The sequence below is a fragment of the Pseudopipra pipra genome, chromosome 20 (genome assembly GCF_036250125.1).
Source record: "Pseudopipra pipra isolate bDixPip1 chromosome 20, bDixPip1.hap1, whole genome shotgun sequence".
Lineage (NCBI taxonomy): Eukaryota > Metazoa > Chordata > Aves > Passeriformes > Pipridae > Pseudopipra > Pseudopipra pipra.
The window spans coordinates 7251435-7275144 of record NC_087568.1 but is presented as its reverse complement, the minus strand read 5'-3'; the positions used below and the strand labels follow the sequence as shown (position 1 = coordinate 7275144).

Genomic DNA, 23710 nt, shown 5'->3' with positions numbered 1-23710 from the left:
GAATAGGGATGGCTGTGCCAGGCAGAGCCCTGCTTTGTGCAGAGGCAGGAGTGTGGGAGGGACTGGCTGGGCTGCCAGGAGGAGCAGTGATTTGGGGAAGAACCTAATCCCAGTCCAAAGCCTGCTTGGCAAAGCTGGTTGGGAACTGTTCACTGCGGTGGCCTGCATGGCTCAGTACCCCCTCTGGAAAGCTGGACAGCTCAGTTTTGGAGACATTGCTATTAAATAGCAATGGAAGGGAAAAGAGAAAGGAAGAATGGAGCCAGGGAAAGGGAAGGGAGGGAAACTCTGCTCACATGACAGAGCAGGAAGATCCTTATTCAGATAAATACCAATATCTTGGGGATGAACAAAAATTCCCTGGACCACCTATAAATGTTATGAGGTCTTTACCTCACTTCTTTTTTTTTTTTTTTTTGCTTATCTACTTTATTCTGGCTTGTTTCCCCCTTACTTCTTCTTTTCTTTTTCTTGTTCTATCCCTTTTACAGGATCAGAAGCTGCAGGTCTCTCGTGTTTCCCAGAATCCCAGTTTAGATCTTGTTGGCATCTGGAAGGCAGAGAGTGGCAGGGGTCAGGAAGGCAAAGAAACATCAAGTTGAATCATTCCTATTATTCCCTATTTCTGGGAAATGCAGACCACTGGGGTTTTTATTTCTGGTTTTTACCCCTGGAATTTCTTTTCCCCCAGGGAAAGAGAGCTTGGGTCGAAACCCTGCAAAGCAAGTGATCACATTTTTTCTTCTGTTTTTCGGACTCAAATAGCTGGATGGAATCAGTAAAGACTCTAAGAAGTTCCTGGTGAACAGGGAAGTTGCAGCAGGAGGTCCAAGACTTTCAGAAAATAAAAATTCAACAGGGAAAAAGCTATTTTAGAAAAGCCCCAACAATGAGATCTTCAACTGGCATTTGCAATCAGCCACGGACAGAAATACATCCAAAACTAGGCTTCCTTATTTTTTCATTCTTGCTTCTCATATCAATGCCATCAGTAGTACTGCTTATAACCAATTTGCAAGAGAAATGTCTCTCAGCAGCAGGTTGAATTCTTTATTACATCTATTTCAGTATCAAACCATCCCAAGAATCCTTCTGAGACTGAGCTTCTCCCAGTGCACCATGGAGATGCAGTGCACCTTTTAATCAGGAGGGACATCTCTATTTAGTTTGCAGACTTCAAAATTTCCTCTGTTCAAAATGCTGTGTTGCTACCTGAGTGAAACCAGAGATAAAACTCCAGCTGATACCATGGATTCAGGAATCGACAGATAATTAATTTTTAAAACTTGGGACTGAGTAATGCATTTCCTTTGTGGTTTGATTTTTTTATCTGTTTTTCTTATAAACCAAACTTCACCCTCTCACCACTTAAATTGAAACCATGTCTTTCTGGAAGAGGATGGTGTAGGGACTAAAATACTCTCCTGGGGCACTCTGCTGGGCATGTCTTGGCTCCTATGCAGTGTCCTGATGTGAGCAGTTTTTACATAGGATATTAAGTCTCTGGATCTAGGATTAGGAAGGCAAGGTCCATAGAGGTTCAGTGAAAGGTCCAGGTGACTGCTCAGAGCTGAGAGCCAGTGTCCTGTCCTCGGGATCTGAAGTGTCAGAGAAGGACCACAGAGAAGGACCACAACCTCCCAGCACTGACTTGCCCAAAGGAGGCTGTGTTTCTCACATTGTCATTTATGCCTCTGAACTGAAAGCCTAAAATAGCAAATAGACAGTGGGGATGATCCAGTGACTCAACCATCAGCATTCACAGCAGTCACCTAAGATATCTGCTTCCTTTGGCTTCCAGAGAAACACAGACCACCCCAGGGGACAGCTTGGAAGCCAAAGGAATGGTCTCTTTATTGAAATGAAGTTGCAATATGAGCACAAATTCTGCTGTATCTCTGGTCTTTTGTTCCTCATATGCATAAAACAAACTCCCTGTTTCCTGCCTTCCCAAATCAGGGTAAGTGTTCCTTCAGGGCAGGAATCTCATCCTTCCTGTTGTCCCTGAGCAGCATCGTGGCGCGGGGCCAGGACAGTCCCCGGGCACAGTGACAGACCCCAGTGAGCTCTTACCACACCACAGAGACACAGAGGAGGAGGTGGAACTCGAGCTTAGATGTGGGACTGATATTGTCCTGCCCAAACAAACCACCTGGATTTAACAGCACAGAGCAGGGAGGATTTCCACGTCCATCATCCCGCCGGGAAGAGCTTCACTCTGCTCCTCTGCTGCTTGTCCCTGTGTCAGCACAGGGATTGAATGAAGTGATGGAGCTGCAGTTCAAAGAATGTGTGCAGCCAAAAATCAGGTAATAACAGTAACTCCCAGTCCTGAATCTTTTCAGAAAAACATTTACAAGAGGCTTTTTCGGAGCAGTAAAGATTTTTCTCTTCTTCTTCTTCTTCTTCTTCTTTTTTTTTTCTTTTTCCTTTACTACAGTGAAATCTTTAACAAATAATCATTTTACACTGTACAGTTCATCAATAAAAGCAATAACACCAGGTTATGTAATAAATTAAATATGATGTGTAGTTGAAAGTAATCGTGCTTTCAGGCATCAGCTTCTTGTCACATTAAGGGCTCTGGCAAACAGGTTTAATATTCGTGGAATGAACAGAATTATTGACAAGCAGAGGAGGAACTAGACAGCAAGTGAGCATCATATTAATTTTTCAAAGCTCAATATTGCTTTTCCTGCTGACAGTGCAACAAACTTTCGGGGCTGGCTTTTGTAGCAGAGGGTTTTGGTAGTGGTGGCTCGTTTCTCCTTGATCTGGTTTTCTGTCACTCTGCCAAGTCTGTGCATTTTGGAAGGGAGGAGGAAAGAGGGAGAAAAATCGTGGTAAAAGGAGCTTTATCTTTGAGTTTATTCTTCTGGATAATTCAATTTGAGGTTAACCTAGATTAACTCCAGTTCTACCTTTCACTATATAAATGGTCATCTTTCAGTATTTCAAAAAGTGGTCCATAATTCCCCTCATATTTTTGGAATATACAAGAATTTAGGTACTTCCTACTGCTCTTTGGCTTATGGAGAATCTGGTGATTGAAATGTTGGAGATCCTTTGGGACAGAGTTTCTCAGTATGGACAATTAAATTAAAGAGAAGTCAGCTGGGTCATCTGAGCTTCCTGATGTTCAGAACTGCTCAGGGGTCACACAGAAATAGAAACTGAGAAGTCAAACTTCCTGAGGTCCAAGAGGACCAGTTTCCCAGACCTGAGTGTAGAAAGTGATGACAATTCACCTTTTTACCCAAGGATTCCCAAAGTGCTACAAACACAGCTGAAGGGAAACCCAAGTGTGAATGGCCACTCTGAAGCTCGTGTGTTGTCTGAGACAGAGGTAAAAATAGCCACTGACATTTCCCTTATCTCATACTTGAGCCTTAACCATGCAATTTGTCACCTGAGAAAGAGAAAAAAAACAAAAAAAAAAGGTGCTAAATAAAATTTTCTGTTGAGAGGCAGAGGAGGTTTCTGTGGTGTGGTGGTCAGTGACTGTTCATAGCACAGGTTACTGATGGACGTTGTCACTGGAGATGCTCCAGAAAGAGCCTCTGCCTGGAGATTTCTGCACCCCTGGGAAAAACACTTCCCAAAGCAGCTCCCTGGACTGCCTTTTCCATTGTGGGTGGGATGGACTTGAGCTTGTCTCCAGCATTTCTACGGCAATGGGTGAGATATTATGTTGTTAAATTAAATGTAAGGATCCCTGCAGGAGGCAGTTTGGGAATACCCTCCTTCATCTACATCAAGGCAGTCAACTCCTTGTTTCTGAGTATTTTCCATAAGCCCAGGAACATGGGGAGGAGGAAAATGGGAAGCAGGTGAGGGCAAATAACAGCTCTGGGCTGGTCAGTGGTGCTCCATGGGCTCTGTTCAACCCTTTCTCTCTCCTCTCTCCTCCCTGAGGGTGTCAGCAGAGCTGCCAGGACAGGCAGTGCTGGATTGAGCTGGGCAAGCTTTTGAGCTTGGCATCATTTGATTGGCCTGAAAACAGTTATTTTAGAAGCCTGCATGGCTTTGCAGGCCCCACCAAATAACACTCAGGTCAGATCTGCTCATCACAGTGAGTTTTTGTGGGCTGACCTGGGCACACGTGGCCAAATTTTCAGTCATGACCTCGTGTCTCTGCAAAAATCCATCACCAGTGAGTGTGGTCCCAGCCACAGCTTCCTTTCAGCTGTGAAATGTGCCACCTTCCTCCTTCCAAAATAACCTGGCATAACTTCATTGCTCCAAAAAAATATCAGAGCATGAGGGAGCCAAAGAGGAGTGGGGAGAGAGCAGAGCTGCTCATCTGATCCCACTCAGACCCATTCATCCCACCCACTCCCACAAACTGAATCAAATCCAAACTCTGGAAGGAACAGGGATTTCTTTTTCACTGAAAGGTGAGGGAACATGTGGGTTCCAGTCCTCCCCTGTTTCACCAGAAAGCTGATGAGCTGATGGATGTTGTCAGCATTCAAATCTGCCTGTGTGATCTTCCTTGCTGCTCTCCTGGGATTTGTTTTAAGGATTTTTGTACCTAATTGTATCCAAGACTGGATAGATCACTGGGCTGACAGAGCCCTGGGAAAGCATATAACTGAGTGGGATGATCTCAAGAGCAATAGACACAGATTCTTTCTCTGCTTTTCTTCTGTTTCACCCCCTCCACACAGAAAAGAACCCAGGAGTGAGAGATGTTAAAGCACCAAAAAAGGAACCAAGATTTATCTGGAAGTTTGGGACAAAAGTGGGAGAAGAAGAGAGATATCAGCCTAGGAGCACCCTTTGGTAATGAGCTGTTTCAGAAAATGTGGAAAATGTTTGAATTTCAGGCACCAGCTGTGTGTCCTAATGGAGACCAGCAACCTAAAATACCTTGGAAAATGCTGTTAGAGGCAGGTAACAGAATAAACACAGGAGAAGCATGAAGGTGTTTGTATCTGAGGCAGAACCTGTCTGCAAAGTGCTGGAAGGTTGGAAGAGAGAACCAAGCAAGGACTCAAACATCCAGGGTGGGACTTGTGCCCACAAACAGGCCCCTTTCTGCCAGTGGGAAGGAAATTTCCTGCTCTGGTAGTGAGAGAAGGCAGAGGGAAGGCTGATTAATGTGCTGAACCTGTGGGGCTATCACAGCACAGCAAAGCCTCGTGGCTTCAGAAGAGCTCAGCACTCAGAATGGGGCTGAAAGACTCAAAACAGGAGCTCAAGGAAGCATCTTTAAAAATCCAGACTGAAATATTAATAATGAGAATTGCAAATAAGGTCTTTTGAATTGCTCTGGGGGGAGCCCTTGTTCCAAGGGGTGCCTGTTTCCCTCCCTGCTCTGTTGCCAGTGGGACGAAGTCAAAAGGCTGGACTGTCATGGGTGAAAAGTGGGGAGTTTTTAATTTATTTTTTTTTATTTATTTTTTAAACCAAGCTCTTTCAAAGCTGGTGGTTATTACATGTCTTTCAGCCTTCTGTGCACCATCGAAGCGTTTCCTTCTCGTGGCAGGTGAGGAAATCCTGCCATTCCCATCACCTGTGGTGCAGCAAGAGAGAGAAAAACATGCAGAGAATTATGTGTAGGGCTGTCAGGCTCTGAAGTGCATCTGAGGATCCCAGTAGGTACTTAACTGCCTATAAAAAACTGAGACCATTTAATTCCCCCCAGAAATCAGCAGAAGATCAAGAACATGCACATGGGTTCCTGAATCACGGGGCGTCCTCTTAATCTAAGGTGCCTTTTCTGCGACTGCTGAAAAGAGCTGCAGTGTTTCTCTTACAGTGATGAGAGTTAGAAATGGATTTGTTAAAGGAAAACAAAGCAAAGCACAGTCCTTTGTGTTAAATCTGTGCACAAGTGATACTCCTGGGTTCCTTCCAGATTTTTTATTATTGTTAAAATAAACAAGGTTTAGTTTTATCCTCACACTTTGCCTATTCTCTTTAACCCAGGTGCTATTTTTGAGTTGAAAGCGTGCACACACACACAAAAAAAATGCAAATCCCAAATTTCAAAGGCACCTTCCACTTGGAATTGGATCTATTTTTGTCCCTGTGACTATCTTGCACAGCTCTAATTGTCGTGGCCCGCTCTGAAATCCACAGTACGAGCCTCTTGCCAGTGTATTTTTGGATTATTGCTCATTGTGATCAGCCTTTTGTGTTCCTCTTGATATGGGCCAAATTTTGACATGAGGTGCTGAGTCATTCACAATGTGGATCTTATTTGTGTCTCAAAGAAATCTTCCTTTTTCCTGGGCCAGCACCTGGCAGAGTCTCCCCCATTTCCCAGACAGACAAGGGAAAAAAGCACCTGAAACACATCAAAGTGCTGAGCAGCTCAAAACAATTCATTTAATTATTATTATGAAGTGTCTTAGGGAGTGCCAGCTTGGTATTGTAGTTTCTGTGCTCATTTGTTTTGGGGAAAAAAAAAAGCTGAGCACTGAAAAAAAGTCCCAAAGAAGAAAGGGAGAAATGGAGCAAGAGAGAAAAGAAAGAAAAAGAAAGGGAGAAAAAGACAGAAGGAAGGAAAGGAGGAAGGAAGGAAGGAAGGAAGAAAGAAAAAGAAAGAAAGAAAAAGAAGGAAAGAAAGAGAGAAAGAAAGAAAGAAAGAAAAAACTTTTGAAACTGAGGTCTATGGGCTTGGGGGTGAAATATTTAATTTCTGCCCACCAAAAACACAGTCATACCTGAGTGGGAATTCAATGAAAAAAAAAATGTTGGAACGAGGGATATGATGATTAATTTTCTGAAGGCAAATTACGTATTACAAGCAGTTTTAGGGAGTGATGGAGAGGGAAAAGGGCACTTGATGTAATGGGGTGGAAAAGCCAAATAATTCCATCTCTGCTGTAGGACTCTGTTTCCTGGAGTGCTTTCCCCACATCCCAGACTGCAGTACAGCCCTGGCTCTGGCACTGCTGCAGCTACCAAAGCTGGTCAAAAAAGTTTCACACCTGTGAAAGGATTTTTTGAGTCTCCTGCAGCTGAGATGACTTTGGGGATAACTATTTTTCCTTCTCCTTCAATTCCTTATCATTTCCAGGGATGGGGCAGCCACAGCTTCCCTGGGCACCCTGTGCCAGGGCCTCACCACCCTCATTGTAAAATCTTCTTTGGGATAAAGAGCAGAAATTTCCCTGCAGTTCTCAGCCTTGTCATGCAGAAGGTCTGTGGAAGAAGGAGGTGGTGGTGTGGATATAAGAAATCAGAATTACAACTACATAGCTGCAGACACTCCCAGCTATGGCCACAGCAGCCACTTGGGTGGCTCCTGACATGGTCAGAGATCCCAGCACCTGTGGGTGACACTATCAGAGACCCCTGGGTGGTTTCCTCCTGGGATAGTAAGGGTTGATGAAGTCCTGCCTGCTGCCTATGCAGGTAATTCCTGCCATCTTTCCCCATCTCCATGTTTCCTTTGTGTGCAGATGGAAAGGGAATGAGCAGACTGTGCAAACAGTGCAGGCCTTGGACTTGACAAAGGTGTCACCCAGTTTATGTCATTTTATTTAGAACCCGTAGCAGAGCTCTCTTGGATTCCATCAGTGCACAGGAGAGGAGAAGGGACTGTCCCAGGAGAGCTGCCCAGGGGCACACAGGTGGGGGTCAGTCCCATATTTCCATCCAGCTGAGGATCTGTGTCTTTGGCTGCATCACTGACCGGAATGGAGTTCACCTTGATTTACACAGGAGGTCGAAAGGGGAGAATTGAGCACAGCAAGCTGAATCCTAGAATAGAAAAAGGCCACTGGAGAGGGAGACAGAGTGCAAGGAGGAAAAGCTAACACTTTGGTCCCTGTGTCTGTCTTTGCAGGTCCCTCAGGCAGCATGACCATAAACAGTATCTTCAAAAAATGTGAATATTATGCTCCTTTCTGACAGTTTTTCTACCCAATTTCCTTCTGCCTTTACAAGTTGCTGGAGGAAATAAATATTTAATGACATATTTCAATATTTTAATGTGGGTTCCTTGGTTAAAACACCACAACTCTGTCAGTGAAAGGGTGACAATAGAATTACAAAGTAATGAGCATTGCAGCAAGTGGGAAGTTGGTTGGAAAGGGGAGGGGAAGGGAAGGGAAGGGAAGGGAAGGGAAGGGAAGGGAAGGGAAGGGAAGGGAAGGGAAGGGAAGGGAAGGGAAGGGAAGGGAAGGGAAGGGAAGGGAAGGGAAGGGAAGGGAAGGGAAGGGAAGGGAAGGGAAGGGAAGGGAAGGGAAGGGAAGGGAAGGGAAGGGAAGGGAAGGGAAGGGAAGGGAAGGGAAGGGAAGGGAAGGGAAGGGAAGGGAAGGGAAGGGAAGGGAAGGGAAAGAAAAGAGGCAAAGCTGGCGTGGCACAACTTCTCCAGGTGGAAATCACCACTGACTCATTCCAAGAGCTCATTTCCAGAGCTTGCTGGGGAGGAAAGACCCAGGCTGTTTGTTGTTAGACCATTCACCAGCCCTTTCTGTAAAGCACAGCACAGTTTCCCTCCTCCATGGCTTGGCTGGGATGTGTTACTCTGACCAGGATCCCCACGAGCTCTGAGCCAGAGGGACTGAGTGGAGCAAACACAGCCCATGGCTCAGCTTCTCAGCTCCCCAGGATCAGGAGCTCCTGCACTGCTGTGGCAAAGAGCCATCAGTGACCTGTTGTCCCTTCCCTGGTCAGCCTGTGCTGGGGATTCTTCACTCTCAGTGTACAACAAGGGGGTTGTAGACCTGGGCAGCTCCACCACATCTTTTCCATCTCTCATTCTGCCCCAGGACACTGAGCCTGCTGCTTCTCCCTTTGTACCAAGTGGATTGGTTTTGCTCAGTCAGGTGGGATCATTAAGGTTGGAAAAGGCCCCCATGACCATCAAGTCCATCCTTTGACCCATCACCACCTTGTCAACTAAACCAGAGCACTGAGTGCCATATCCAGTATTTTCTTGGACACCTCCAGGGGTGGGGACTCCACCACCTCCCTGGGCAGCCCCTTCCAATGCCTGACAGCCCTTTCAGTGAAGGCATTTTTCCTGCTCTCCAACCTGAACTTCCCCTGGCACAGCTTGAGGCTGTTTCCTCTCCTCCTGTCCCTTGTTCTCAGGGAGCAGAGCCTGACCTCCCCCAGCTGCCCCCTCCTGTCAGGGAATTGCAGAGAGTGAGAAGGTCCCCTCTGAGTCTCCTTTTCTCCAGGCTGAGCCCCCCCAGCTCCCTCAGCTGCTCCTCACGACTGACTCTCCACACCCTTTCCCAGCTCCATTCCCTTCTCTGGAAGTGTCTTTCTTGCAGTGAGGGGCCCAGAACTGGATACAGGACTTGAGGTGTGGCCTCACTAGTGCTGAGCACAGAGGCAAAAGTTAAGTCCTTAAGTCCTCCACGTGGCACTGTCAGGAAGGCCATGTTTTCACTCATCTTCATCTACATTTGAGGTTGTTCTCTTGCACAGGCAGGGACTCCTGTTGTGCACCCAGTGCAGTGTATCAGTGGCACCCACAGGAAGAGAACACAGAAAATCACATCCTTGAGTGGCTGTGGACCTCGTGCCATCCTGTGTGTCCCCACACAGTGATTGCCACAAATAACCCCCATTCCTGGTGCTGGGCCAAGGCTGCTTCATTAAACAACACTCATCGGGGGGTGCATGCATAGACTGTCAGCCTTATTCTTCTGAGACAGAGGTGGGCTGCAGCCCAGGAAATGTGGCAGTGAGTGGCCTCTGTGCAGAGACAACCTGGGAATGAAATCTTGGGCTGGAAGCTGCAGTGAATATTTTATACCACTCCCTCCCTCCCTTCTCTGTTGGAGCTCAACAGCAGTCTCCAGCCAACATAATTCTTTGTGAGTTACTTTCGTTAGCAAAACCTTTCACCCTAGGAAGATGTTCTACTTAATTAGTAAAAGTTCAATTTTTTTGTCACCGACAGGGCCCCATACATCACCATGTCTGGAGAGTCATTAGCTGTAAAATTAATCAGGGTGGATAATGGCTGAATAGAGTCAGAGCCCTTTGTGTTCCTTCCCACATCTCTGCCTCCAATGTGAGAACTTTTTCAAGAAGGGGAATCCAAAAAGCATCTCCAAATATCCAAGAGACCAGTTTCTAGGGTAGCACTGGAGTCAGGGGTGTTCCTGAGCCTGAGGTAGAGGGGGGCAGTCAGGGAAAGAATGGGATGAAAAGCCAGAGGCTTGTCAGCTTTGATCCACCTTCGTCAGACCCACCAGGAACTCCAGCTGAGGGACTTTGAAAGGATGTTTGAGGGGTGAGATTTTCCTTTCACCCACTTGTGGGAACATGTCAAAGGAAATCATTTGTCCCTTCTTCATGGGCAAGTTTGGTGTAAGTTTGGGTTGTGAAAAAAGGCCAAACAGAAGGGTTTGCCACAGACCATGGCTGAGGGCTGTGTGCCATGAGAGGGTGTCCTAAGGAAACCCAGGCCTGCAGGAGAAATTCAGACAAGGAGATGACTGAGTTATACCCCAGCCTGTTCCTGTGGGGCACCAAAGGAGCCCTGACACAGTGCTCTGCCTCCTGGCAGACACTCTGCTGGGTGTTTCTGGCAGCCCCACTTTATGACCCCTGATCATTCTTCAGGGCTGGTGTGTGGGAAGGATGAAACCAAAGTGCCTTTGCTCCTGTGCATTGCCCAGGATTGCTGCCAGCAGAGTTTTCTGCAACACATCACGGCTCAGCCTTGGACTCCTTCCCCACTGGATACTTATTTCTGCTCAGGAAATCTCTGCTTTAGGTATTTACTGCAATTTCCTACAAGCTCACCTATTCCAAGTGGGTGAACAGACACAAGGAGTCCAAATGACCAGCGGCTCAGCATGAATTTGAAAGTCAGCTTCTTGCTTGTTTTTTATCCTTTCACCAGTTTGCTCCCCATTTATGGAGCCTGGGCTTTTCTTCTGGCATCTGGAGCCCATCTGTAACCACGTGCAGATCGGGAATGTTGCACCAAGTTGTGCAGAGGATGTTGGACACTTTGCAGGAATCTTGGGATGGGTACGTTAGCTTAAGATGCTAAGAGAATAATAAAATCCTGTGTTATGCCTGTCTCCTGAGCACAGGACACGTGTCAGTCTCACATCACTTTTCCCTGCTCTATGAAGAGGGAGATGGTGGTAGCTAGTTCTGATGAAAAACAGTGATATCCTTTATTTACTTTCTGTTGCTGTTATTATTATTATTGTTTTTTATTGTTATTATTATTATCATTAGGAGGAGCAGTAGTAGCAGGCCTTACAATTTGATTGGCAGCAAAGAGAAATAATAAGGGATAACACAAGTGACTACGAGCAAGTTGATTTTACTTATAATTTTCCATAACTGATCGCAGGATCTCGTTAAAAGTAAACTCCTCGTGCTGCATTTCATTTTGCTACAGAACAAGACCAGACAGGAGGGGAGGAAGGAGATATTTCATTTGAACAAAAATATATCTTCTCACTCTGTAATTTTCCTCCTCAGAAAACGTCTGAGGAGCTGCTGCCCTGGGAACGACTTGCCCGGGCTCTGCTCTGCCTCCAGGACTTGCCAACCCTTGGTTGCCTCTGCTGATGCTCATAACACCGTGGCATTCTGGAGTCTTCTTTGACTAACGAGTGGCTCAAGGCCTCCAGCTCTGTCCTCACACTCCTGTCGAGTGCAGTTAAGTGAGTTGTTAACAAATGGGAAGTGATTTCTCTGCCACATCCCCCCCTGGGTTCCAGTCGCACCCAGCCGGAATCACAAAAGCCAGGGCTTTGTCCCTAAGAATGAAGCATGTGTGTCTGGGCAAACAATTTTGTCCTTGGTGTCTGATTGATTTATAAAGCTTGTTTTCACTGTGTTTGTGAAGGGATAAAGTAGGAAAAAAACAGAGCCTCATGCCTCAGAACTCCTTGATTCCTTGAAGTGGGACATCCTTTAGGCGAAGTGTCTCTGCAGAGCTGCTCTTGTGCTTCCCTGGGCAAAGCAAGGGGGTAAAACAAATGTTAATATTCACCCAAAGCAATATAGATTATGCATTTCTCTCCCCCCTTAATCATTCCTTCTGAAAACAACAGGAAAGGGGAATTTCTCTTAGGCTCAATTGAAAAGTTTTGTTTTCCATTAAGCATAAAGTTCTTTTTCATCTTTGGGAATCCTTAAGCTCAAGACAAATACAATTTGGATAACATAAAGCCCTGTTTTCTTCTGAAGAGACTCTTCATTTCTAAAATGCCAAAATGGGATATTATCTTTCTTATTTGCTCTTGTTTCCAGATTAGCTATTTGAGGGAGTCAAAACAAATTTGTGAAAATCTTCCTGCGCCCTGAAATTACTTTTTCAGCAAACAAAAAGTTGACCTCTAACATTATACCCAGCTACAGTTATCAAGATTTGTTTCAGGCTTTTCCCAAGCACGTTTCCCTCTTAAGCTTTTATTAACAAGGACTGAAAAGCTCAGTTTCCAAACAAGGTGGACTTTCAGGCCACAGGAGGGTTTGGCAATGTCTGTGGTATGCAGGACCCCAATGGGTGGGCTGTGCCATACTGGTAATCTCACATATACAGGCAGAAAGATGCCCCAACCCCATCAAGATCCCATCTTTAAAGCACTTAATAGGTGGACCATTAGCACTTTAAATATTGTGCAGATTATCCCTGCTGATTTAGACAAAGAATGAAATGGTATTGATTCAGGATTATGGCCAGGTAAAGACACCATCATGCTGTTTGTTTTGTGCTTGATGTTCATTAAATGAACTAATTTATAGATAGGATTAGTGAGATCTATAGGACAGAGGGCAGGAACTGAAAGCAGTACCTGAACTACCCAAACTGCCTAAATGGAGACTGGATCAGGGTTTAGGGGAAGAAAAGAAAAGGAAATATGGGGGAAAGATGGGTGAAATATGGGTGAAAGACAAGATGTAAACTGGCCTGAATTCTAGTGTAGTGAGGAAAGTTCTCTCAAGTTCTGTTCTATCTGAAATTCTGCTGCTTTGCACTGAATCCTCATGAGCATAAATACACAACTTCTCATTGCCAGTTTGGGATCAGATAGACTGGGAGAAGGTTCAGGTACAGAGCTGTAATTTGCTTCCCCTCTGCACCCATAAGTTATCCCCAGTTATCCCCAGAGTGCACATTTCACTCCTCTGGAACATCAGCTACCACAGCTTTCTCCCAGAGGTGCCCTGGGGCCATTTGGCACTTGGGGTAGTCACGAATCCTCTCCCAGATTTAGCAATTAGTTTGATATTTACCTGGGGAGTCGATGAGAACATTTTTTTAAATGACTACATCTCAGTGGGGGGAAAAAAAAAGTGAGTTTTCCATACAAGTATACACAAAATACAGTAAATTGATTTCCAGATTCTCTTCCTTTCTCCCACCCCTTGGCACTCAGCACCACTCTTGTGCTGGGGAAATCTGCTGTAAGTAGATCTTGACAGCCTGAGAGACAGTGGTCTCTGAGGGCTCAGAAATCACCCTGTGCTCCAGGAGACACATTTCCAGTCTCCCTTGTGAGGGCTGTGCTGATCCTGGCTTTCCTTTTCCCATCTCACCTGTTCCATGCTGAGGGAACACTTGGTCACAGGTCCACAGCACAAGGCAGCCTTGATCTCATGAGAGGCATAAGGTGCTGGTATCACACCTGTAAGGAAAGCAAAGGTTCTCCATCCCCCCTCCTCTTGTCTGAAGCTGAGAGAGGAGTACATTGGTGTCCACAAGAGGCTTGAAAAACAAATCATTTTTGTGTTTGTTAAGCACTGAACTTCACACAGTACAAAACAGGCAGGCAAACCTGCTCAGCTAATTAAGATCCGGGGAAGGAAGCAAAATGAGGGCTAGTGAAACTTCCCAGGAAGGCTGGAATAACTCACCAGTTATTAAACTCTATTAAGCCAAAGAAATGCCAGCAAAGGATGATCTCACAGCCCAGCATCATGCAGATATCACAGAGAGGGGAATCAGGTTTTTCCAAGTGTTTTCCAGCTTCATTGCAGCATCTGCCCCAGGCACAGAGCACCCAGACAATTTGATCCAATTTGTTAGCAAGATACATCAGGCTTCTCCATAGTCTCTTTAGTCTCCCAGGTTCCAGGATGAAAAACCTCTAAGTGCAATTCTAGAGCAAAAATGGCTCCAAGGCACCCAGGTTAGAATGAATGTGCTTTAAAAGCATCTGTTAACTCTGTATTTCTTTTCAGCAACGAAAATTACTTCACACGCTGCCTGCAATTTCCATACACAGGTCTTCAGTGCTTTGGTGGATGGAAGGAAGGAAGCCTGGAGCATGCAGAGGGGAAGGTACAGCACAGCACTGTGCATAGCACATTTTGCAGTAATCACTTAATCTGAGTTCTTTTCAGACTCTTCCCTGCAGGGTGATGTCTATGCAAGAGTCTGTTTTTCAAAGCATCACCCATCCCCTGCTTGTTCACAAAACACAGACCAGGACTCCTTGGAGGATTTGCTTCTGGAGGATCTGCCACAGGAGGCTTTGCCACAGGAGGCTTTGCAAACTCACATTTGCCTGAGGGACTCCTATCCCACCTCTGGTTTTCCAGCTGGCTCTGCCTGCTTGGTGGTGGCTCTTGGGGACCAGGGGAAGCCCTCCTGGCCAGCAGCTCTCCATCTCAGGTCAGCCAGTGGAGTGGCACAAAGAGGCACAGAGGAGAACTGGGGTGTTACTGGTGATGTGGAGCCTGTAATCCTTGAGGGGTGAAGGTGGCACATTCAGCCCTAAGGGAGATGTGGGGAAGCAAATCCACTGTCCCAAGGTGATCTGCTCCTCCAGCTCTCTCAGGAAGCCTCTCCTTCCACAGGCAAACATTTCACTGGGTATCACCCACCAAGACTCAGTGGGCACTCACCCTTTCCTGCTACAAATATCTTCAATTGTCATTTGTTCCTGATTCCCCACAAAAACACAAAAACTTGAGTTCAAGTGCTCAAGTCCTTTTTTTGTCTTTCTTTAGTATTGTCACTGTTTTTCCCATTCCTCCTCATCATGCAAACCCAAAAGCAAATAAATAAACCCCAACTTAATTGTACATGTGCATATGAACGGCACAAAGGAACCATTAACATAATCAGCAAAAAGCACTGATTCCAACAGTCTTTCCCAGGGCCCTTTGTGGAATATGATGTTGGAAGACCCTCTGTCGAGCTGCTCAGGAGTGAGGTTGCATCTCTGTCCATCTCTGCTTCCATCCTCCTCCCATCCCTTGAAACCCCTGCATTCCCTGGCCACTCTCCTACTATGACTCTCCCTGGCATCCCAGGGTTGCTCTTCCCCTCTTTCTGCCTCTCCCTGGGCTCTCTTTGCACCCTCAGATGTGGGATGCCCAGGGTGGAAAGGGCATCTCCTGCCAGTTGGCAGATGGAGGAAGCAGATCTGGATGTTGCCACTGGAGATGGCAACAGATGCTTCCTGGTGGAGGCTGCACTGGCTAATTCAGGGCTTTGTGGTTTGAGACAGAATCCCAATTATTTCCAATTAGGAGATTGCAGTGACAGCTGCTCGTGAACAGGGCCTAGTCTTGCAGCTGAGGAACCTGTCTGCACGTTCAGTTGGGCTTGGATACCTGCACTTCCAGCATGGAGCACTCATCCTGGGTTTTATTATAACCTCTTCTTCTTTCCCCTCTTGTTAAGGTTCCTCTCTCCCAGGAAAAACACCACTTCTCATGAGGAATTTGGCAGTGGAAACACCCTTAGCTCTCCTTCACCAAAATCCATTTCTTTTCTCCTTTCTATATGCAGGATTTAATTTTCCTGTTGTGCCGTCCAGCTCCCCCTCTTCCCAGTTCTCCCATTACTCCTGCCTGCCCTGTGATGTATGGCCCCTGTCAGGCAGTTTTGGCCTGACCCAGGCAGCCAAAATCAGAGGAAAACCTGGTTTTATTTTGCCTGGGGAGAATTCATCACAGAAAGTGTCTCATTTAGGGAAATTAAGGATGAAGGAAAGGGAGAGCTGGAAATTTATTCTGGTTTAGTGTTAAAAACATATCTATCTACTGCTGTGTTAAAGGCTGGTATTTTCTTTCCACTTTCTTTTTGCTCTTGTCCAACCATATCACACAGTCCAGAGGTAGAATTCAGGAGAAAGGGGCACAGGGCCCCTTGCTGGCTTGAAAATGCTGCCTGTGGTAGAGAGTGAACAGGATAAGGAGATGTTGAACAAGAAGACAAGTTTCTCTCCATTCTGTCTCATAATTACTCATCATAGGCAAACCTAATCCTAAAAATGCAAACTAGACAAATCCTTTGGAAGGAGAAGGAGGAATTTGCGGTTGCTGGCTTTGGTTAGAATTCAGCTACATCCTTGTTTGTTTGGATGCTGAGCCTGTTGAATCACAGCAGGGCTGAGCAAACCCACAGTGAATCCTGAAGTGCACTGTGTGCAGTCCTGGAGAGCCTCTTCCACAGCTGCTGTCTGCCCTCCCCGAGCACAGGCACAGGGATCCTTCCCCATCTCCCTTTTCCACCTCCCTGTCCAAGGTGCAGTGAAAAGTTCATGGTTTCCTCAGGGAGTATTTCCAGAGTGTGTTTTCTCATATAGGGGAAGGTTTGCACTGTGGGCACCAGGGAGCTGTAAAGCAGATTTGGGGCAGTTGAAGGGCAGGTTTGCCATCAGAATTCCTTCCTCTGCTATAGCAAACCCACATCTGGAGGGAGCCTCCGACCTATCTCGAGAACCATTTGTCCTGGGGGGACACTGCCCATGCTGAGAAGGTGATACCAAGGGCAGGCCAGGTCCCACCTTGATCCAGGTGATTTAAACAGCAGTGCTGGGCTGGGAACAAACCTCTGCTGCTGTCAAACCCACTGATACCAACAAGAATTTTGACAGCAGGTTTTGTCACATGGTGTTTTTCTTGGTCCCTGCACAGCAGTGGTCTTAATCATGCTTTCCATTTTACCTGGGATCCAAGAGGGAAGATTTTAGTCCAGGAGATTTTTCAGTGTGGTATTGGAATGAGTGTTGTCTATTAATTCATGTGGAGCCCTTAGATGCTGCAGAAGATAAGTGCCTTGTAAATACAGATAAACAGATCAGATTAGACCTTGACAGTGCTTCATGCAAAAGGCATTTTTATGTGCAAAAATAATAACATTGTAGAGAAACAGCTATTATTTGAAACCTTGGGCTAGAGCTCCCATAATTGATATTGTTGGAGGAAAGATGAAGCTAATGGAGAAGAGCTGCTGTGATTGCCCTTTTGTCATTGACTAATTCTTCCAGCAACCAAAGCCACATTACCCAGCTCCCATTTAGACCTCAAAGCAAGTGGTCACATTTTTCAAGAGGGCACAGCTCAGTGAGAGCAGAGTCTTTTTAGAACTCCTCTTGTGAGTGCTACAATGGCAGGGAGGAGGGAAGGAGAGGGCTTTTGGAAATGTGTCCTCTCTTTTACATCCTGACTGCTTGGAAATCTGGACCGTGGCATGGCCCGGAGAACTTTCACTGGCCAGGAACGTGGGCTTATCCATGTCCTCCTCAGCAATTTCAAAGGAAGGAGAGGGATGTGGGATTCCTGTATTATCAGCTCAACAGGGGCTGATCACAGCTGCAGTGTAACTGGTTCCTGTTCCAGCCCACTCAGGTACAAGCTCCCAGCACGTGGGAGATCCCCCCACTGATGCAGATTATTGTCTTCCTAAGCTGCACAGCTCTGGTCTACTGCAAAGGCAGACCCTGGATCTCAGTTTATCCCCACAAAAATGAGAGATGGAAAAGCAGAAAATAAACATCTGAGTGATCTAGGAAATCCTGAAACAAACAGCAGTTTTGTTCCTCAAACAAGTTCCAATTAAGTAACAGCATTACTCCCTCAGCACTGCATGTTCCCGTTGCATTAGGTCCAAAACCCAAGTGCTTAAAAGCCAGGGGATGAATAATTAAGAACATCATGCATCTTTCATTGCCTACATAAAGCATATAAAGGGTGAAATCCCGACCCATCCGAACACAATGTCAAAGTTCTTCTTGACTTCAGATGAACTTGGATTTTACCTAAATTGTTTTGTCAAATACAGTGAAATGTGTGGCATAAGATACCTCAACAATCTTAATTCTGACCCAGGAGAGATAATTTTCTATCATCATTTCTAGAATTTAAACAGAAAACAAAGGCTGTTTAAAAAAGGTGAAACACACCTACAAAATGAATGTTGATTTGAAGACAAACAATATTATGGAAATCCTCTCTTTTTTTAAATATAAAAATGAGCACATATTCCCCTATTGCAATTGCAGATCAACTCAATAATAATGGCACTTAGAAATACTTCAACTAACTAATCATATTTGCCACTTAAGAATATTCCTTAAAAGAAAATGTTTGTGCACCCAATTCAATCAAATAAAAATTTCACATAAAAGAGGGGAAAAAAATCCTAACAAACAATCCACAGGTTAAGCATGAAGTTGTTTTGTCAAAATAAAAAGTGCACTTCTTTGTACTCAACTTAAAAACATATATTTATTATGTGGGCAGTATAGGGTTTCAGGAGTCCTTAATCATTCATTTCCCTGTTTTTAAGTGTGAGGGCTTTGCAAATGATGTGATAAGTAAGTACATTGTTGTCACTTAGCAACCTTAACTCGTTTCTGAAGTGAGTTGTTTGTTTCTATTATAGATGAGGCACTCGGATACCATGGTGATGAGCAGCTGAGACCTTGTCTGCTGTGCCAGAGCCCGGCCTGGTAAATGGGATATTCCTTGGAGGGATGAGGTCCTCGCACAGACGAGTAGCTCTTCAGTCTTGTCCACAGCACAGAAAAGTGGTCACTGGCGGTGTTTGTGCTGCCTTGTGAGGACCTGAAAGCTGAAGACAAGACTCCTTCTCCTTTCAGGCAGAATACCTGGAATGTTGCCCTTAGCTATGGTCACCTCCCCAAAGTCCAAGACCCTTTCTGTCCATGGTGGCTTTGCAGCCAGCTCTCAGATGCTTTTGTTGTTATCATCAGCCTTCAGGGAGAAACTTTATTCTTTACTCCACACTCTGAAAACACCACGTTTGCATCTCCAGGCATCCTGTAGAACCACATTGGGCCTCTTCTTGTCCCCTAATTACTCCTTTATGCACTTCTTCTGGTGTATCACAGCTATAAAGCCAGTTTAAGCAGCTGGTGGAAGATTGCTGGCCTCTGGGAAGCCTGCTGTGATAAAGAACCTCCAGTGTGGTCCCTGCACATAGGAACTGATGCCAGACCTTGAGGTCTGTGCCTGGGGGGAAAAGGGAAAAAAGACAAATAGTATGGCTGAGACAGAACTCCCTCCCTCAAATGTGAGCTCCTGGTTTCTGGGAGTAAATTAAAGCAGAAGGGTTAATAACAAATGCCAAAATAGATTTTAGACAACTGTGTTCTGGTTTAAAACTCTATTTAATTGTACAAGGCTTCATTAAATCCCTGGACACAGTTGATCTGCTAGAGCTCACCTGATTTTTCCAAGTCTTCTCTTCCCTCACTCCTTTCCTGTATTTCCTGACTTCACACTCAATCTATTTGTATGGCTGTTACAGCTTCTTGAGTTTAAATTAATCTTTTAAAGAAGGCTGAACCACATGAACTTTCTTTTGGTTTTAGAAACCACATCCATATTCATAATCCACTAATCATGTTTGATAAATCAGAATTCATTGTGAAACGCACTAACCCTTCATGTTGCTTCACTTTTTAATCTCGTGGGGAAAGCAATCATCTCTGCAAGGGGGTTGGGCTGGGCTGTCTTGGGTGTCTGCTTGAGTCAGCTTCCCTGTTTGTACCATACAGCTTGTGCTTCTGGATCTAAGCCATCATCTCAAAATGTAATTAAGTCTTCAGCACTTCAGGAGCAAGAGGAATCTTCGCAGTGTGAATCAAACACCATCTTCTCAGTGATGCTGGCCTGAGTCTGCCACTCCTCTGGGAGAGCAGCTCAGAGCTTTCTTCTCATTCCAGAGGTGTAACCACACTGCAACCTCGAGATCCCTTTTGCTTCCCAGTCACAGTGGTAAGAATTGCACCTGCAGTCAAAGAACAAACAGAGCTGACTGTTTGTAGGGATCAGTAGGGTCTGTTGTCATTCAGTGGCTTCTTTAACCTGGCTACAGTTTGTGGGTAAGAGTGAGGAGATGGCATTTCTGCCCCTCAGTCATTTGCACAGGAATGTTCATATTCAGATGTTTTCTAACTGTTTCCAAATGGGGTTTTTTTTGCAACATCAACACAAGTGCAAGTTTAGCTACCTCACCTTTTTTTTTTTTTTTAATCCCCATTGGTTCATTAATCCTGATCTTTGGTCTAGAGGAGGAGTCTTCACATGAGTCCAGATCGTCTGATCTGTTCTCTCTGCTTCTCCTGCCACCAGCTCCAAGATGGTCCCTTCTTCCCCACAGGCTGAGACAGGAGCCCACAGAGGGGGAAGGACAGAGATAAAGGGAAGTACTCTGGACCACGGGCCACCTCCTGAGGATGGTGTCAAGGTGCTGGCTCCACTCCATACACTGGAGCAGCTCTGCTTTCCCACACTCCCAAGTTTTGGGCTCCTGTGCTTTCCCAGAGAAATACAGCTGTTATTTGCCCAGGCAGATTCTAAGCCTGCCACACTCAATAATTCAGTGGTGAACTTTGGAGCTGCGACCAGGTTGAAAAAAAAATAACTTGCTTTAGTAAGTACGAAATCCCCATCCCTGCTGCCTTCGCCTCTCCCTCCCTCCTCCTCTCGGGCAGCCCCTGCGATCCAACCACTCCCCGCTCTTACAGGGAGCGCAAAGGAAAGGCGGGCGGGGAGGGGGAAAACATTCATTTCCTCTCGGTGGGATGTTTATTGTTTTTCCTGCCCTCGGCAGCCCGAGGTCTCTGTCGTTTTCCGTGGCGTTTTACAAAGGGAACGGTTCTCGCAGGCACCGACGAGTTCATCCGCAGAGACACCCGGAGCCTGGAGATTCGAATTTCCACCTCGCTGACGCCGCTGTAATTGGGGCTCCCGGGAGAGGAAACCCTGACAAGTGACACAAATAAACCCTGCCAGACCCCTCTCAAGACCTGCAGCACGGTAACCCCAGGAGGGCTCCCGTGATCAAATTACCCTTAAACAAATGCTTCTGCAGGAGCCGAGGATGTAACTGCTGAAGGTCAGCGAGGTGCACATGGGACGTGTTTGCAGGGTTTTAGTCCCCATCACCCGCTCCAAATCAAAGACCAGGAGTTGCAGCACCGGCAAAATGGAACTGGGGGAAGCTGCAAAGCTAATTAAACCTCGTTTCTCCAATTGTCTAGGAATACATTTATTTAGGCCTTCCCTACGCCTCTAGCTATTCAGGCATAATTACAGCAGCACTGTTTCCCTGAATATAAATGAATAATATAAAGCACACACGTTTTCTTTCCTGTGAACTGAAATTTGGCAAGGTCTATGACGTTCTTTTGGAGAGCTGATGAAAACATTTTGAAGATGTCAGCATCTCAGGTTAGGAAAGATTGATAGGCAGATAGATATGGAAATGCAGATATATCCATAGATATAGATATATAAAAATGATTTACAGTTTGCTTTCTTTCTCCCACCCTTTTGCATTAAGCTTTTTAGGGAAATGACTTATTGTATAAATACATGTAATTTCCATGTAGGAGGAAAAATAATTAATATTGATGTGAGTGTCATTTAAACAGCTGGCAGAGAGTGTATTTCAGGTGCTGCACTGCTTTAACTGATGGTTAAAACAAGAAAAGTCCCCATAACTGACTCATAAACTGGTGTAAAAATTCTGTACTGACCTTGTACAGACCACAAATAGCTCCTTCTGACAAAAATAGTAAGGCAGAAATTACAGATGTAATACAAAAATCATGGGATGAAATTCTCAGACTGGATCATGTAGGAAGTTCAAATTTGAAGACCAAAAGAGTTCATAATTATTGATTAAATTATTATTATATGTTAATTTATTCTGGATTTCCTCCAGAAGAGGCTGCTGGGTTTGAAACATAATCTTACTTATTAGTTAGCACAGAGCTTTGCTGTAAGCCCAAGGCCTGGAAGAATCTGTAAGTTCCACGAAAGCTTGATGGGACTCAAGAACTTCAGAAAGATTTTCTTAGAAGGAATTAGTCATGGTGTCAAGGGACTCCTTTGTTCCTTGCTGATTGTTTGTCTCTTAGTCATTAACTGAAGTTCACATTCCTGGAAGGAGCCCTGTTGACAGCTCATCTCTTGGGGTTTTGTTGCAGCAGAAGCAAGTCCTGGCCCTGGATCTCCTGTCATTCCATCCTCTCTGTGAGCTGAACTCTTCCACAAGAGGAGCAGTTTGTGCCAAGAGGTTGGCATTCCCAGGAACAAAAATCCCATTCCAGACTCATCTCCCTGCAGCTTTTCATATCCCTGTAGTAAAGGACAAAGCCCAGGGACCTTTTCTTGGATGACATCCCAGGGGACGGGAGGAAAATCTCCAGCCCTCATCCCATCCACGTGTCCCAGTGCAGGGAGTGTCCCAAAGGCATTTCAAGGTCCTGAGGAGTCCAAAGTGTCCCAGGAGGTGCAGCCACCCTACCATCAGCTCACACATTCCCAACAGGCCCAAGTTTTCCTGCTGTCCCAGTCCCTCAGGGCCCCAGGCCATGCTGTGCTGGTGGTAAAAATCACGATCACAGCATCGGACTTTTGTGTGTTACCCTCAGCTCACAATCACCAGAAGATGATTTAATTGCATGAGAAAATGTTCTCTTTAATCTTTTAGAATTAGTCATCTCTTCCTCAGTCATCTCTCCATATTTTTGGTTAGAGAGACTGAAAATCTTAATATATCAGTGACATTTATAGCACATGTTAATATTATAAAACGTCAGAGCTCTATTTGCAGAAATGAATACTGATGTGATGGGAGTGTTTTATTATGTCAGTGACTTTTATTATAAATATGATAAAACTGTGTCATCCTTTTTTTTTTTTTTTCCAAATAAAAAATAAAACCACCTAATCATTTATCCCAAGGTTACTGCTCTGCTACCTGGTTAATTTATTCAACAGCACTGCAAAAAAAAAAAAAAAATACAGCCTGCAATGGATTTTCCCATAGTGTGGTCACTTGATGGATGTTGTCATTGACCTGCACGTTTGTTTAGGATTAGAATGTGACAATGAGCACAGAAACAGGGCTCACAGAGCAGCTTCCTGTGGACAAAGAGCCAGGAGATGAAACCTAGTTTTAAGGGGATAATTAATTGTTACCAGAGAGTGAAAGGTGGTTTCATTTCGTGGCATCTCCACTGCTGAGAGTGCCTCAATCCCACCAGCCCTCTCTGCAGATGATGCTCTTGAGAAGGTTCCCTGCCTGATTCTCCCCTGGCCCTCGGGTTCATTCCCAGACCCACAGAGATCTGGGAGCTCTGGATGGTATCTTGAATGAGCCCATTTTATGGGCTATGATACCATCTTACTAATTAATCTTTATTACTTTATTAGCTGGTGTTTGCTGTGGGGAGTAAGCTGAACTGCTCACAATAGGTTGTTGCACTTCCAGCCCCAAAAGGTGGCAAATTCACAAAAAAATAAGAGCTCATTATAGGGATAATGATATTTGATTGAAAAGATTAGTAATACTAATAATTCTATACATTTCTGCTCTCTTCTTCTGTTTGAATTTCCTTGCTAATTTTTTTTTGAAAATGGCAGAACCGTAAGAATCATCTTTACAGGCAATAAAATATCAACATATTTAAAAGAGAGAAGAGACTAACTTGATTCAATTCATACAAAGTAACATAACTCCAGGGGCTGGGATTTTTCAGAGTGC

At 45.2% G+C, this 23710-nt stretch overlaps 1 long non-coding RNA gene across 2 annotated transcripts; it reads left to right on the top strand.

Moving 5' to 3' along the window:
• The first annotated feature begins 496 nt into the window (after positions 1-496).
• On the top strand, positions 497-22884 carry LOC135425128 (uncharacterized). 2 transcript variants are annotated; one of them, XR_010435485.1, is made up of 3 exons: positions 497-2309; positions 14134-14233; positions 18572-22884. It is a non-coding gene; the product is annotated as an uncharacterized LOC135425128 (long non-coding RNA). The 2 variants fall into 2 exon arrangements; XR_010435484.1 differs by lacking the exon at positions 497-2309 and adding an exon at positions 11192-11606.
• The last annotated feature ends 826 nt before the right edge of the window (positions 22885-23710 follow it).